Genomic DNA, 15,694 nt, shown 5'->3' with positions numbered 1-15,694 from the left:
TCGCAATTTCCTCAGCAAATTTTATAATGGCTTTTTGAGTTGGTGATGAAATCTGATTTCTCTCTGTACCTATCTGAATGGGAGTCCTGGCCACAGAGAGATCAGCACGTAAGGAGAGATTGTGCCTTTTTCCACAGCACGTGGGGCTCCAGAGGACAGCTTGGACATAGGTATGTTTTGAACTCTTCTGCCTACTCCTCCTTAGGAGAGCTTTCTCTTTTGCAATTTACTTCCTTGGAAAATCCCACGTGGAGGTCTCTATGTGCTTCTGGTTGTCCAGAACTCCCTCTAGTTCCTCTCATCCAGCAGAGTATTCCGTTTCCTTTGTGGGAGGGTTGTGTTGCCTATCTTGTTTCACAGAAGTCCTGCCATTGACTATCCCATCTGCCTGGGGGCTCAGGTCATTCACTCCTGCTTGTACAAATGGACACTTCCCAGTCTTTTCAGAAGAGCTTATTCCCTACCACCCACAGCATGATGACAAGTGTAGTACTTATGAATTTGGATTAAATTCCACGGCCCAATGTGCAGGACATGATGGACAGTGTTTCCACAAGCCAGGTTTTGGTAATACAGGTGGGAACATTTCCTGAGAGCGAGAGAATGCTAAATTTTCAGGAAAAAGAACTCTCTTCCCTATACTGAATTGGTTGTGCAGAAGAAAAATTATTTAACTGAAATGTGTTTTTTCCCCCCTTTAATGTGATCCAGGGATCTTGCTGGTTCTCCAGTTGGTTGGGTAGTAGTGAGAGATTATACTTGAGCCAGACTTGAATTTCTACTCTAGAACCCCAATTGTCATGCCTTTTTAAAAACCCATAAGACACTGAAGTTGCACAAATTCTGTTTTTTTTTGGACAAATCCCTGTTCCTTCCTTAAATAGGGAGTGTGGTAATTTTTTGACCTACTGTTGTAATTACCAAAGAAAGTTTTGGGTTCCTGTACATGTAGGCCAGGACTAACAAGAGCCATGAGCCTTGTTTGGGCTACACTAATTTTCTCCAGCTGGAGGCTGGATAGACCTGTCTAATTTTGAGAATCTCTTAGCTTTTCTTCTTTGACTCAGACTATCTGATTCTTAATATCTGAACAAATTCTGATTCGTGTTCACGCTCTTCCCATTTCTCCTTTGCATCTGGCACTTGCTGGAATAAACAGTTGATGAACTGTGGTACAATAAGAGTACAGATGTTCTCTCAGCATGGCAGCTGCACTTATGATTCTCCTCTCCATAACTGTATATCTTGCACCTTTACTATACTTGAGATTACGTGTAGCTGTTGAGCCTGGTTTTATTTGGGAGAGCTCCTGGTGCGTAGCAGAGGTTCATATCAGCTCCCTGGGATTTTTCTCCTCAGGTTAGCAGTGCTTCAGAGATTTCTCTCTAAACACAGAATTCCTACAAGAGCATGAAACGTTTTGCAGAACAGTGGGCATTAGGAAAATGGAAACGTTGAGGCTTTTATTTAATTCTTTATTTGCACTCCACTTGTGTATGAAAACAGATGCCATCCACGGCATACACTTACAGAAATATTCACCCTGTTAATACCCTAGTATTCGTTTTCACAGCAAAATATTCTAGGCTTCTCATACACAAAACCTCTAAGAACTAATTTTCTCCTTAGAATTATTTGACAAGCTCATCAGTTGTGTAATGATTTTCTTCAATGTTGTTGTTTTTTTTTTTAATATAATTTCTCTCTGGATTTTTATACCACAAGAGGTAGCCAAAGATCAGGTATTAATTTCCACCCAAGAATGTTTGTTTATATCTTCCAGATAAATTAAAATATGATTCAGTGCATCATCAGGCTGTAAATTACAATACTAGGGAATGCTAATGGTTTTATAGGAGCCAGGACCAAAATTTATATGAAGACTGTTGATCTATTTGGGAGTGTTATGTTAGGCTCATCAATTTTTCTTGGACTGACCTAATAATTACCTTCATCAAGACAAGGCTTGTACGCCTTAAATTCCTACTTGCTTTGTTATTTTAACCTGGTTTTGCCAGCACTTCAAATACAGCTGGGTTTGGGGGGAATGAAAATAGGACAGTTTTGCTTCTTAGATGAGACTTTTAAGGCTCAGGGGCTTTTTGGTGGCAGGGCATGTGTGGAGGAATCCTAAAAAAACTCTCACAGGAGCAACTTCATTTTAATGCTTTTACAAAAGGATCTAGACTAGTTCTCCGAGCTGTGTTTAATTCAGCAGTTGTGCTGTTCAAGCCCTGGAGGTGTTGTAGCCCAGACTTCTGGATGTAGTTTGGACTCCACTTGGGACACGGGTGTCACTGAATTTCAGGCCACTGTGCCCTAACCTTTCTCCTTTTGAAGTTTGATGTTCTGGTCCCTTTTCCTTTCCTTGTGCTGGAGTCAGAGTTCCCACCTTTCCTTTGGAAGGAGGCATCTTGTCTGGTCACAGGCAAGGCATGCATGGCAAGGGAAGCTAAGGTACTTCACCATCCCTGGTTGCTGATGAGGGGCAGATTTTCACAGGACAGCTGAAAGGTTTTATCCAGAGAAGTTTTATTTCTCAGTCTAAATTTGTACTTTGTGGATGTTCACAGTCATGATTGCTAATGACTAATATTTTTATTTCAATTAAAAAAAGTTGAAGACCATGTACAGAGGGTTTTGGGGTTTTTTTAATAGCTCCAAGGATGGAGATGGTGCAAATTTCTTGGCAACTCGCTACTGTTTTGTCCTAGGTTGACTGTATGATGCCTTTATCCCCAATCGTCTGCCCACGTTTTACCACAATTACAGTAATAATGTTTTTACTATGTTTGAATGGAGCTTTCTGTAATTCAAATTGTGCCAATTGCTTCTTGAGCACCTCTGAGAAGAGCCTGGCTTCATCTTCTTTACTACCATCCAAAATCCCCACATGGATAAGGTCCTGAGTCTTCTCCAGCCTGTGCAACCCAAGCTGCCTTGGCCTCTTTCCAGGTGGATGCTCCAGTCCCTTAATCACTTTTGTTGCTCTTCACTGGATTTCCTCCCGTCTGTCTTGTACTGGGGAAGACAAATCCATTTCCTGCAATATCTGTGTTGGTGTATGTAAATTAAAAGCCACACATTGGGAAGACCACCAGTCCTTTCCAAGTAAGGTGCCCTGTGTTTTCCTGAGAGTGTTCCCAGTGGAGAGACCGTGAGCACTGCTGCCTTCACTTGGGTCCCTTCCTCCCTGTGCAGCAATGTTGGCTGCAGATTAAGGGATGTTTTTGAGTGTAACCAGAGTATGTTAGATATAAAAACTCTGGGCAGAGTGCAATGAAAGTGGAAAAAGCTGCTACCATAAAACCTGCTATATTAAAGCACAGATAGAGGTTAATGCAGGGAACACTGACCTGTTCCATGTAGTCTATGAGAATAAGACTGGAAAATTTTGGGGGCATCCACTTGAATTAAAAGGCATGAAATCATAGAATCAATTTACATGCTAAGCATCCCTATATCCTGCTGAAGGCAATAGGTTTTTGCCTGAAAAAAGCTTTAGAACTTTTGCCAAATTGAGTCAGTCTCATCTCACTGATATGAGTTTCCAGCATTCTACTTTGGGATGTCCTTAAATACAAGAGGATTTTTTGTGATGGTAGGGCCACCAGAAGTGGTGTTCTGTAAATGCTAATCTGACTCTTGCTAGCTGTGATTTTATTTATATATGTATGTATTTATTTATTTTTCTGAAGAGCAGTCAACACCTAATTGCACATAAAGATGTATTTGCCAAAATTTGGCATGAGACGTGGCTGGCAGGTTAAAATGTTTAATCTTTCAGGGGAAGAGCAGGCTTTATGGAAATTGCTTTTCTTTAGGGGCCAGCTGAAACTGTTTGAATTCAGTAACTTGCTTTGCATGGAGCAGGTGCTATCCTAAGTAGACAGGTTTGACACAAACCAGTGTGGCTGCCTCGTGCCACTGAGCTTTGCTGTGCTAATACTGTGAGTTCTCCAAATGCTGTTCAAAAAGCACAGAGGAACATTCAGGTGCAAAAATCTATAAAGAGAAGAGCAAAAGACTAATTGTTTTGGAGAAAGAAGGATAACTAATTGGCAAGGAAACCCAAGCTGCTGGAAGAATGCAGCATTCACGTGAGGGTCAGTAGCATCACTGGCAGCAGCAAACTTTTCCTTATTCCCACTCATCCTGGTTTTTCTTTGTGTTTGAGCTGGAAAGCTGCTGAGAGCAGATGAAGACTCTGCAAAGCACATGTGGCGTCAAGTCTTCATGAACTAAACGTGTCCTGTTATGTTAGTCCTCAAGCTAAAGGGACATGCTGGAGCAGGAGAATCCCTTGGGTGTGAGATCCCTTTTACCTCTGGTCAAGACACAGAGCAGAGCATCCCCTCTCTGTTTTTTTTGGTTTGTTTTGGTTTTTTTTTTTTTTTTTTGCAGCCCTACAAAGGGGAAACCTGGTGGCTGAAAATTTTTGCTTGGCAAAAATGCACAGGGGCTGCCTGGATGTTTATGGGTTGACAAATACCCAACTGTGTATCTTTTTAGCAAAAGATACCATATTTGTTAATGTGGCCTGGACTCCTTTTATAACACACTGAGTCTTTAACTCATTTCCTTTGAAGTCCTTGGGTTTTCATAATGTGTAAAGATTTAAAAAAATATATGAAACAGAAAAAATCAAGTAGAACCTCAGCACCCACACTTCCAGAAGGAAGGTGTGTTTGTAGGTACTTTTTCACTCATTTACTGATATGAGCTCCTACTAGCTAAATCAGTTTGGATATCTCTCCCCTTTCTCAGACATTTCAGAGCATAGAATTGGTGGTCTCTGTGTCAGTTATTAAGAACAGGACTTAAAAGGAAAAATAACATTTTTCATTTGGAAATTTTCTTTAATTCCATTTCCCGTAAAGTGTGGCTGGGGGGGGAGAGAGCCTTGGGCCTGCACTGTTGACTTGTTAGTGACCTTCAGCAATTTACATAAGTTATTTCCTCACCTATGGAATGAGGATAATGATACTCTAAAATCTACTTTAAAAAAATTGCATCAGGGCTAGATATTGTTGAACTACTGCTTTAGTACAAAGATCAAATCTTTAGTGTAGCAGAAAAAATTCTGGAGACTTAGGAGGAAAGTGAATCTTCAAAAATGTGTTACTTATAAAAATCTTTAAATTGAGACAACAGGGAAAATTAAAATGCTCTTAACATTTTTCTTCCTCTTTTCTTCCCCCACACCCCCAATGTTTACTTTTCAACATGGTGTTGAAGTCAGTTTTGCTTTTGTCTATAATCTGTTCAACCTCCAAGTTCTCAGCACTGCAGAACTCTCCATTTATTCTTTGCTCTGGAATTTTTGTTTTAAAGTCATAGGAATGTGGTGGCTCTTGCAGCATGCTGGGAAAGCTTATTTGGCAAAAATCTATAATTTCAGCCAAACTTGAGATAACAGCACTGGCGGTAAAGCTGTGACAAAAAACTCGACAGGAACCAGAAAATGCAAAGCTGAAGTAGATATTTGCTTCTTATTCAAAGTGGCACATAAAAGACTTCATAGCAAAGCAATGTTGCCCAAATCTGAGGCATCTGCTGATGCCTCAACAGGTGGTGTTTATACCAAATTTGAGGAGGGGTAACTATTGTTAGCCTGTAGTTAGCCTGGCAGTAGTTGTGTTTTCTTAAAATTCAAGCTTCTGTAGTCAAGCTGTTAAGTGAAAATCTTATCTTTCATTAAATCCCAAGGTCCCAGAGCTTTGGAGATGACTGGAAAATGTGAACCCTGTAGACTCAAAAAACCCCACAAAAAAAATTGCTTTTTTTCCTCATTTAAATGATGTGTTTAATACAGAACTCTTTGAACTATTAAGAATTCCAAATGATTATTTTTAACACTCAAGGCAGTCTGTTTGGGAATTTGTGTGTGTGTGTGTGTCATCCCATTGAAATCAATTATTTACTCTCTTCCCTCCTAACTTTTCTCTGTGTCCTAGCCTGCTAAGGGTGGGTGTGTGTTTTCTCACTGAGATGTGCATCTCCACATGTCAGTAGCAGGAATGATCTCTCTCAGCATCTCCATTCCAACTCAGTCTCATGGGGAGCTTCTGTTTCTTCTGGACAAACTGTAACTCATCCCTATGAGTGCTGACTAGCACTTGGCTCTAGTGAGAGCTGCTCTTGTGCTGCTTTTCTACTTCAAAGTAGCCCTTGAGGTGGCACAGTGCAAGATCACCATCACTACTGTGGGACATCATCCCAGAGTGGCAATATCAGGTGCTGTGGGAAACCATTTAAAAGCCAGTGGACTATTCCTTCAAGTACTTGGACTTCTTTAAGCACATCCAGGCTGCCAGCAGCAGATAGCTTCCCTAGAGACAGCACTGTTGAGTTACTCTCTCAGACAATACTCTTGGCAAAAGCTTGAGGAGCAGTATAGTTGCCTGTTAGGGATATTCTTATTGTCTTAGGGAGGTGATATGAACTGTCTTGCCTGGGGATGTTGGGATAAAATCCTACATACTGTCAGAATAAAATCCTACATACTGTCAGAATATCTTTGGGGGCTGTCTCCTTTCAGCTCTATTCCTTCCTCCTGTTGCTTTTATCATCCCTCCTTGCCAAACTGCTGTGTCCAGTAGATGCCATCACAGCAGCTTTTCCAGAACCAAAGCCCACCCAAGATTATGATGATAGCTGGTGCTGCTTCATCATCCTCCTGGAAGGGACTTGAGACATTTCTTCAGTGTCTGGGGACATGAAAATGTGCATGCCTGAGAAATACAGTAAAGGATCACATTCTGAAATCCCTAAGACCATTTGGGAAGCAATGCTGTTGTTAGAATTGATTCATAGGATGGATGCATTTCATAAGGTGCATCTGTAGAGTTTATTCAACAAGCAGCTTGTGATGCTGGTTTTGGTAGGGCTTGGGCAGCCCTTCCAGCAGCAGCTGTCTGCATCCTCTTCCCATCTCAATCCTGCTGTTGAGACCAGACACCTCATTGCCAAATCTATTTTGCCTGCATCCTTGAAATGTCTCTAGCTATTCCATAGTCTGAAATTGGTCCAGTGTTTTGGCAGCACAAGTAATGTGTCCAGTGAGCTCTTCCTTATGGACACTGCAACTATAAAGCTAATCTCATTTCCTTCCACACCTTGTGAGGATGATAAGATACCTTTGTGGTTTGCAGAAGAACAGAAACCCCATTCAGGTGTTTACCTTGCCATTTCCTTTCTTCAGGCAGAGATGCTGGTTACATATTACAGACCAGCTCAAAGATAAGCTGTTGCTACTCTGGAGCTGACTGAAGGGCAGAGTTCTTGTGCTCCCCACTAAGAACATGTTCTGTGTCTGACTGAAGTACAGGTGTTTATTGCCAGAAGGACCCATTTTCAGCCCTAACTTTTAGGTCATCTCAGCTAATGGGGCTTTTCAGCAGGAGAGTTGTGCCTGTGGCATGGATGGATGAGTCTGGACTGAGTCCTCAGACTTCCAGGCAGATGTGAAGATATGGGGTAATACCAGTGGATGCTGTCCCTGAAGAAAGGAAAATTTAGGGGTAAGCATGTTTATCCATCTCTGTTATGGGTTGGGTTTTTTTGTTTTGGTGGGATTTTTTTTTGTTTATTTTAGTTTGGATTGAGTTTCCATTTAGAACTAAGCATTTCATTCCCTTGCCTGGACTTGTAAAGTGACATTTAGGTTGTTTTTAAATCTGCAGAAACTGTCCCTGTACAGCTCACTTTTAGGATAAGTTTTCAGTAGATTTCACAACAAAAAGCAAGATTTCCAAAGCGCTGCTGGGTGGGTTTTCAAAAGGATACAGCCAACCAGGATGCTTAGCTTGGTGACTATCTGGGTGCTAATTTATCTCCAAAAAGCGTGTCCCAGATATTGGTAATACCCTCAGAAAAATTTGGAAATAACTTGGTGGGTTCACTTCTGTTTCCTGTGCTGACTGCATCTGCAGGTTCCAAAGCACTGAGCAAAGCCAGGGATTATGGAAGATACAGGTAGAGCTCTTCATCCTTCATGGTTTTGAGTGAGGTCACGTTTGACACGCTGGAAAAAGAAATTCCTTTTTGGTGTTGCCAGGTCTCCAGTATACATGAGGTTACTTCTTTTGCATGTTTTGCTTATGGGTGTTGAGCAGTGATGTGTCACTTCTTTGTAAATGAATGTATATGACATTTTGCTGGTCGTGGACCAGTGCCACAAAATTGTATCATTGGGCGAAAAGGGAAAGAGAGGATATTTCAATGTGTCAGGATTCCTGGTTTTGAAGATTTGTTGGGGTGTTTGGTTCAGCAAAGACCAAGCTTTCTCCTGGAAAACAAAATTCCTGGAACAACCTCTGTCAGCATACAGCTGATGTACTGAGGCACATTCCCTCCAACCTGTGTGGGCACATGCACATATTGCCCTTTTTTCATCCCTTTGGGGGAAGAGTGGGCAGGGACATGTGTCAAATTCTCCTGTTGCATTTTGGATGTGCTGACTGGGTGAGTTGCTGGAGATGAAATGAATCACTAGGAGTGGTTTGCAGCAAGTCAGCATTACATCCCCTCCTGCTGGGTTTTTTTATTTGAGTAGTTTGCTGATCACAAGGCACCGCCTTTTGCCTCTCTAAGAAAGCTGTGCAATACTATCTTATCATGCCTTAAACGTACAGATTGGTTTATGAATCACTACTCACTTCTCATTCAGTTTCTCAACAAAGTATAAGCTGCAATACAACCTGTGAAATGCTGTGCTTTTAGCAAAATATATCATATTTGTTAACGTGGCCTGGACTCCTTTTATAACGTACTGAGTCTTAAACTAATTTCCTTTGAAGTCCTTGGGTTTTCATAATGTGTAAGGATTTAAAAAAATTAAAACCCCATGATGTAAGGAAATAACTTGTGGTTTATTTACAAATTAATAACGTCTAAGAAACATTGTGTGCTTCTTATAAAAAATGTGTAATAAAGACCAGAGGAATGTGCTGCTGCACGGATGACCGCAGTGGAAGAAAGACTCTTTTTCTCTGTTTTGTTGTGCTAAAACTCTTGGGGCTGGTGTGTTCTTAAGCTGATACAGTAGTGTTGTTTTGGGTTCCCACTCACCGCCCAGAGCAGTCCCACATGGCTGGGTACAAAGTACTGCCTGTGGAGTTGGAACATGAATATGAAGCATGCTAATGCTAGTATCAATTAGACAGTGACCCAGAAATTCTTGGAAGAATGATTTTTTCAGCTGCATCCTGTCTCCAGGGCTAACAACCCTAAATGCAGCTCCTCGCTGGCTCCTATGTAGAAAGCTGGAACAACTGGGGAGTGAGCCAGGGGAAGATGAGGGGGACAGAGCTGAGATGCTTCTCCTGAGACAAACAAATCATTCAGGCCAAGGCATAATCAAGCCTCTTTGATGGATAACGAAATAGCCATTTCATTTATATGTGCCTAGGATCGTATCAGGTCCAAGTGTCATCTAGAAAGTTGTACTCACAGTTTGCTTTCCATAAATGTTGGATTAAAAAAAAAAAAATTAATGACATCTAGGCATTTTACTAGGCCTCAAATTCTTGATAACTTTCCAGGTCATGCAGCCACCTTTGCATCATCTGGCCTCCCAACCTCTTCCATTCTTTCAGGGTCTTATGAAGAGCATTAAACTTACAGATGCAATTATTGTATAATAAAGTATTGATTTCCTAAGGAACCCTTTAACATCTGCTTTCATAATTAGCATTTACAAGGCATCAAAAATTAACCATGTACAGCCTTACCAATTAATTACAAGGCCATTTTATTTCTGAAATAAATATCAGTGCTCATATGCTAGAGCTGAGCATCTTGTCTAACTTCACCGAGTGCCAAAATATGATGTGTCTAGATAAGACTAGTGTAAAAGCAGAGTATCAAAATAAACTTTTGTCTTTTCATATGCCATTTGATAATTGCCTTTATTTGCCCATTTCTTTCAGCTACTTGGCATTTTCTTCCCATGTGTGCTGTAACATTTTTTCCCTGGTAATTTCTATTTTCTGCAGCAGTGGATGTTCTTGAGAGTAGCTCTGGTCAACTCCAGACATGACAGCAAATAAGGCATTTGTTGCTCAATTATATGTTTTCTCTTTCATGGTATAAATCTCAGAGGGATGCTGTGGTTAAGATTTAGTTCTTCACAGGAGTAAACTCCCTGGCTGGTACTGTCTAATCAAAAGCCTTCCCTCTCTGATTCTGTAGTTGCAGATGACATCTGCAGGAAAGGAGTTTGGTGCCCAAATTTGGTGCTGAATACCTATGGAGGGGCTTTTAATCTCTGGGTAGATTGGTGGTTCTGCAACAGCAGCTGCTGATTTAATTTTTATTGTCTTCAGCTCTCCTTAGTGTGGGCTCTGAGCTCTCAGCAACCTGGAGCTCTCTCTGTGCCCACTGCTGAGCAGTTTGTTCCCTGCTTCCCCCATAATTGTTGGTGAGACACAGGAAAACATGCTGATTCTTTTTGTAGGGTCTTTTTCCATGCTGTCTTTGGAGCCCTAAAAAAACTCAGTTGTGGGCTTTTTGGTCTAAAACTGAACCAGAGACAGGCAGCAATGCCCTCTTCTCTTAGCAAAGGACAAACCTCTTTCAAAGACCTGCTCAGAAGATTTCAGTGACGTTGAACAGGATTGAACCATGGCCCAAACCAACACAAGAAAAGATCCAAGGAGAGGATGTAAGGGTGGTGTGGGGATTGACAAAATTTGAAGGAGTCTTTGTGCTTCTTGGGCTAATAAAATCTTGAGAGTGGAAAAAGACAACATTTTTCATTTATTAGTAATGGACTGAGTTTGACTCATAGCAAAGGGAGGCAGGCGAAGACTCTCAGGAGATAGAAATCAAGGGGATTAAATGTATTAACTCGCTATATCTGACTGGAGGGGGTTGAAAGGAATCCCCCCAAAAACAGTATAGGAAAGAGAAACTCTGATAACCCAAAAATTACAGAATTTAAATTGCAGCTAAATTGGCTTCCAGGGAGTATCAGGCTGATGGTTGCCATAAAATCAAAGCTCTGTTGACATTTTAGTCAATAACTATCTCTTACCACCATCCCAGGGTATCCAGATTTGGATTATGCTCAGACACTTTCTAGTGCAGGTTTACGCAAATTTTTGTCTTCCAGAATCAATTTTCAAAAAGATATTTGAGCAGGGGAAGTGGGGGAATATGCATCATTTGGAGAGGATTCTTCTATTTTTAGGAGCACAGTTATGGTATCATTTTGGTTGTAGAAAATCTTTGTATCATCCTTCATATCTACTGACCAAAACACTGCCTTTTACCTGAATTCTAAAACTCTGTGTTTAGCTGAAATAGCTGTAAAATAGAAACATCAATGTCTGATGACCTGCATGCCTGGTCAGAAGTTTGTTTTCAGAACCAGCCTATACTGTGCCATTCAAGCTGTGGGTCAATTCAAGTTTCAGAAAGGCAAATTTTCTGTGGCAGGTGGGTGTTATCTGCTGGTATTTGAAAAATACAAAGTTCTCTACCACAGCCTCAGCCTTTTTCTGCTGTTTTGGCTGTACATGTCTCTTGTTGGATAGACACAGCACAAAAGCCTCTGTTCCAGGTTTTGATAAGGAACAATGATAGAAAATACGCAAGAGTGCCAATCTACGCATTCATTTACTGGCACTTACACGTACAGCCTGCTTTTCCTGACAACTTTCCCAGCAGGATTTGAGTCTCTGTTGGGTTCACAATCCATTTGGCTCCTTGGAGCAGGTATTTTTCTGCCTGTTGTTATCCAGTGGCTCCTCCCAGCTGCGGTGAGCTCAGGGGCGGATCACACAGCTGTGCTGTGATCCAGTTACTGATCTGTCCCACATTCTTGTTTTACTGCAGCCCAGATTTCTGGCTCTAGTTTAAGTGTCATCCCCTCAGCTGTGCTTGGTTTGTGACAGGGGAATAGGCAGTCACTTCTGGATGAGAGCTGGCCATTCCTGGGTGGAAGGCAGGAACGCTGACCTGCACATCACAGTGCAACAGTGACTATCCCCGTGTTTGTGCTGCTGCTTCAAGCTGGTAGCAGGTATGGCTGTCAGGATTAACCCTGCATTCCAGAAAATTCCTTTAAATAAATCACTTGGAAAGTGGCTGTGGGCAGGGAACTCCTCCCTCTGTGCACAGGTAAAGCTCTCAGGGTGGTACAGTCAAATTACTGCCTTGAGAGTTGACTCTTGGATGGACACATGCACACACATATATTTATCTTATTTGGGGCGTGGAAAGAGGGATTACTTAGATTATCTGTTCAGGATTTTTTTCTTTTGAAAGGCCCTTTGTCTGGAAGTATCAGAAAGGATGAGACAAACTGGTTGTCTTCACGGCCCAACGAGCAAAAAGAAAGCAGTACTCCTGTTACCTGGAGACATTCAAGAAGGCAAGTGCAATTAGTCAGTAGATAATTAAGCTGTACATAATCGGAGTAGTGGAGACAAACCACCTTATTCCACAGATGTAGCAGAGCAGGAGAAGCTTTTTTTTTTTTAGAAACTGCATGACAGGGAAGGGAGGGAAGGCAGAAACTGCTTGATCAGCATTATTTGTGCCATGTCCTTGGCAAACAGAAGCTCCACTGAGGCCTTTTCTTGCAGCCTCAAGGGAGGGAACGTTTCAAATCTTCTTGTCTTCACTCTGGTCTTGCTGAGGCAAAAGTTTCACTGATGGAAGCAACTTGGAGGGGATTGCTATTTTAGTCCAGTAAGACTAGGAGTGAGGGTTTTTAGGAAATGAGCAATGCCCAGAAGGATTGGTGATTGCTTTTGGTTGTGGGACTCAGATTCAGTCAAAGAGAGGAATGAGAGTTTCTAGCCAGGCAGAACCCTGGGGAAGAACTAGAAAAGAATATAAATAATTCTTTATCTCTCTTGTTTTTCACATTGTTTATAATTAAGTTCTATCACTGTGCGTCAAACACTTTGCACCAATGGTGTAAGTTGTTTTCACTTCAAAACCAATAAAGTTAATCCTCACAAAACTCTCTATAAAAAAAAAAATCTATTTTAAATAAATCAAAATTTTTCTCTCAACAACCTTCTAATCAATCTCTTCATTCCTGTCCTGCCTCGACAGCAACACTTGGTCTCCTGTTGAAGGCTGCCCCAGTGCTTAGTGCAGGTCTCAGAGCTTCTCTGGACCTCTCTGTTGCCCATGGCAAATCCCTGCTGTGCACTTGGGGTGGGATGCCCAGAGATGGGGGCCAGTGGAGCTCAGCACTTCCCTCTGCCCAAGGAGCCCACAGCTCTTTGCATCAGGAAGGCACACTTCACTTAACCTTCAGGAACATTTATAATTAATGCTTAATTGATTTCCATAATGCAAGATCAACACATTGGCCTCTTCCTGTACAGCTTTTCTCACATGAACAGTCCTTACTAACCTTATTTTGTCTTTTTTTGTGAGGTTTAACCTCAGGCAAGATTCCTGATGAACTTGCTGCTCATAAAAATATCCAAATGTTCCTAGCACAGATCAAATGGTGGCCTCAGGCCCCTTGGTGTTTCTTTTCCAGGAAGGGTGGCTTCTTTTTATCATAATGTTAGGAGTCTGTGTCTTTTCCAAGACTCAATTTTCATTCTTGTATCTTCCCCTCTGGGGAAAGGTCATATTCACTTCACTCTAGTTGCCAAATTTTGAAAACTCAGTCTTAGAAAAGTGATTCTGTGTAGGATCACCTCTGACATCCTGTTCATATCAATGTTGAGTTTTTTTCTCTTCTCCACATCTACAGGAGATTTACCCACTCTGGAACTGAGGCTGGAATATTGTCCCAATAAGCATAGTCTGTGCTAGATTACTTTCAGCAAAAATAGCCCAAATCAACCTCTCCAAGCCTCATATGAGAGGTTCTTGTTGAATCCAACTAGAGATTCCCCAGAAAACATCTGGTCCAAAGAATCCAATGGATGCAGTATCAGCCACCCTCCTTGACCTTCAGTCTGGGGAAAAGGGGAGGACTTCCCATCTGAAATGATGATTTGGCTTTACTTCACATCTGTGAGAGTGAGGACAGATGCAGGAGGTGAAGAAATTTGGAGAAGGACATTAATACAAGCAATGGAAAGCAAACAGTCTTGCAGGAAACAAAACAGTTCAGGGCAGTGGCCACCATGAGTCTGTTTCTGCTATTTGTCATTGCATTTTCAGGTGGCTTCATTCAGGCCACACCTGTGTGTTTCTTCACAGAACAGGTGCAAGACTGTATTATAAAGACAGAAAGAAAGTGTTGCAATTATCTCTATCCTTTCAAAGCCTGAGGTCTGAGGTCAGAAAACAAAATCAGCAATGACCTGCAGTGCTGCTTCACGGTGTCTTGGTCCAACCCTTTATTTTAGTTAAGCAAAGATCTGGGGTTTTTTTTTGGAACTTCTGTAGCTGTTCCTAAACAACATTGCTTTCTGCACAACTCTGGCAGTTCAGCACCATAGTTATGTGTTGTCTCTGTGCCTGATTTACTTCTGAGGTGAAGAAATTGGTAAAAGGGTCAGTTTAAGTTGACCATGTGTTTTTAAATTTTGTGAATTGCACTTCTATTTTCTCTTTCTCTTTTTACAAACTACAGTCAGGTGATATCCTTGACCTTCTACCTAAAACCTTTGTAGACAGGACAGATTTTGATTGTCCAAGGTGAGAGCTGGTCTTCCCACTAGTTTCTAGAGCAGGTAAAGGGAGAGGACTTTCAAACTCACCTGTACTGGAGAGAGGAGAAACCAAACTCCTGTAAAACTCAGCACTGACTTTGCTCTCAGGAGAGGAGGCATTTTCCAAGTCACAATTACAGTTCTTCTCTGCTATCTGCTGCTATCAAATACTTGGATGCTAATGACAAATAATGATGGATGCTGCATCCTTGAGGTGGGAGAAGAAAATTGTTGCTGGTGAATTGTCCTGTTTTGTTAATTTCAAATCAGATATATCTTAATTTCAGTGCAAAAGTGTAATTCACAGACTGCTTTTTTGTATATCAAGTGTAATTTGATAACTAAAAAGAACAATTTTCCTATTGGTGCTTTAAGAGAACCATGAATTCTATATTAAATGCTCTTTCATTCTGTTTGAGTGAACATGCAGGAGCACATGGGAGCCTCAAGCAGGCATCAGAAACACACACTGTGAGGTACTGAGTTACAGAAAGTGAAAATAGAATCTTTCCCAAAAGAAGTTTGTGGTCCAAACACATACTGGCACATGTGTAAAGAAATTCCAAATAAATCTACATAGTAATGAGAAAAAAGGGGCTACTGCATATAATTAGCTACAGGATTAATCTTTTATCTGAAATTAGCAATGTGTGTATTGAGTGGATCAAGATGAGCACGCTACTCTTATAGAAAACTTGTACATGTGAAACCTGTCATCTCTTATTAAAAGACAAATGACATTTTGAGGCATTACATAAATAATGGAATCACATGGCCACCTGATCTTGGTTATTTCTTAGTGAAGGGTAAGACATTTCAAATGCCCCTTTATTCTGAATTGTAGAGCTGTAATTCTCCTGAACTGTCAGCACAAGTTGAATAGCTCTAAAGCCTTGGAATGAATTCCTAGTCTGTTTGAAGTCAGTGGGAGTGGTGTGCCTGGCTTAAATGAAGCAAAGGTTTTCAACTTCAGTGCCTGGGAAGGGGTGCCTGTGGCTCTTGTTTGCTAAAGGAGATGTCCAGTCACTATCTGGAGAATAGAAATTATATCTCTG

Source organism: Lonchura striata, chromosome 3, assembly GCF_050655825.1.
Source record: "Lonchura striata isolate lonStrDom1 chromosome 3, ASM5065582v1, whole genome shotgun sequence".
Taxonomy (NCBI): Eukaryota; Metazoa; Chordata; class Aves; order Passeriformes; family Estrildidae; genus Lonchura; species Lonchura striata.
This window is presented reverse-complemented; position numbering follows the sequence as displayed.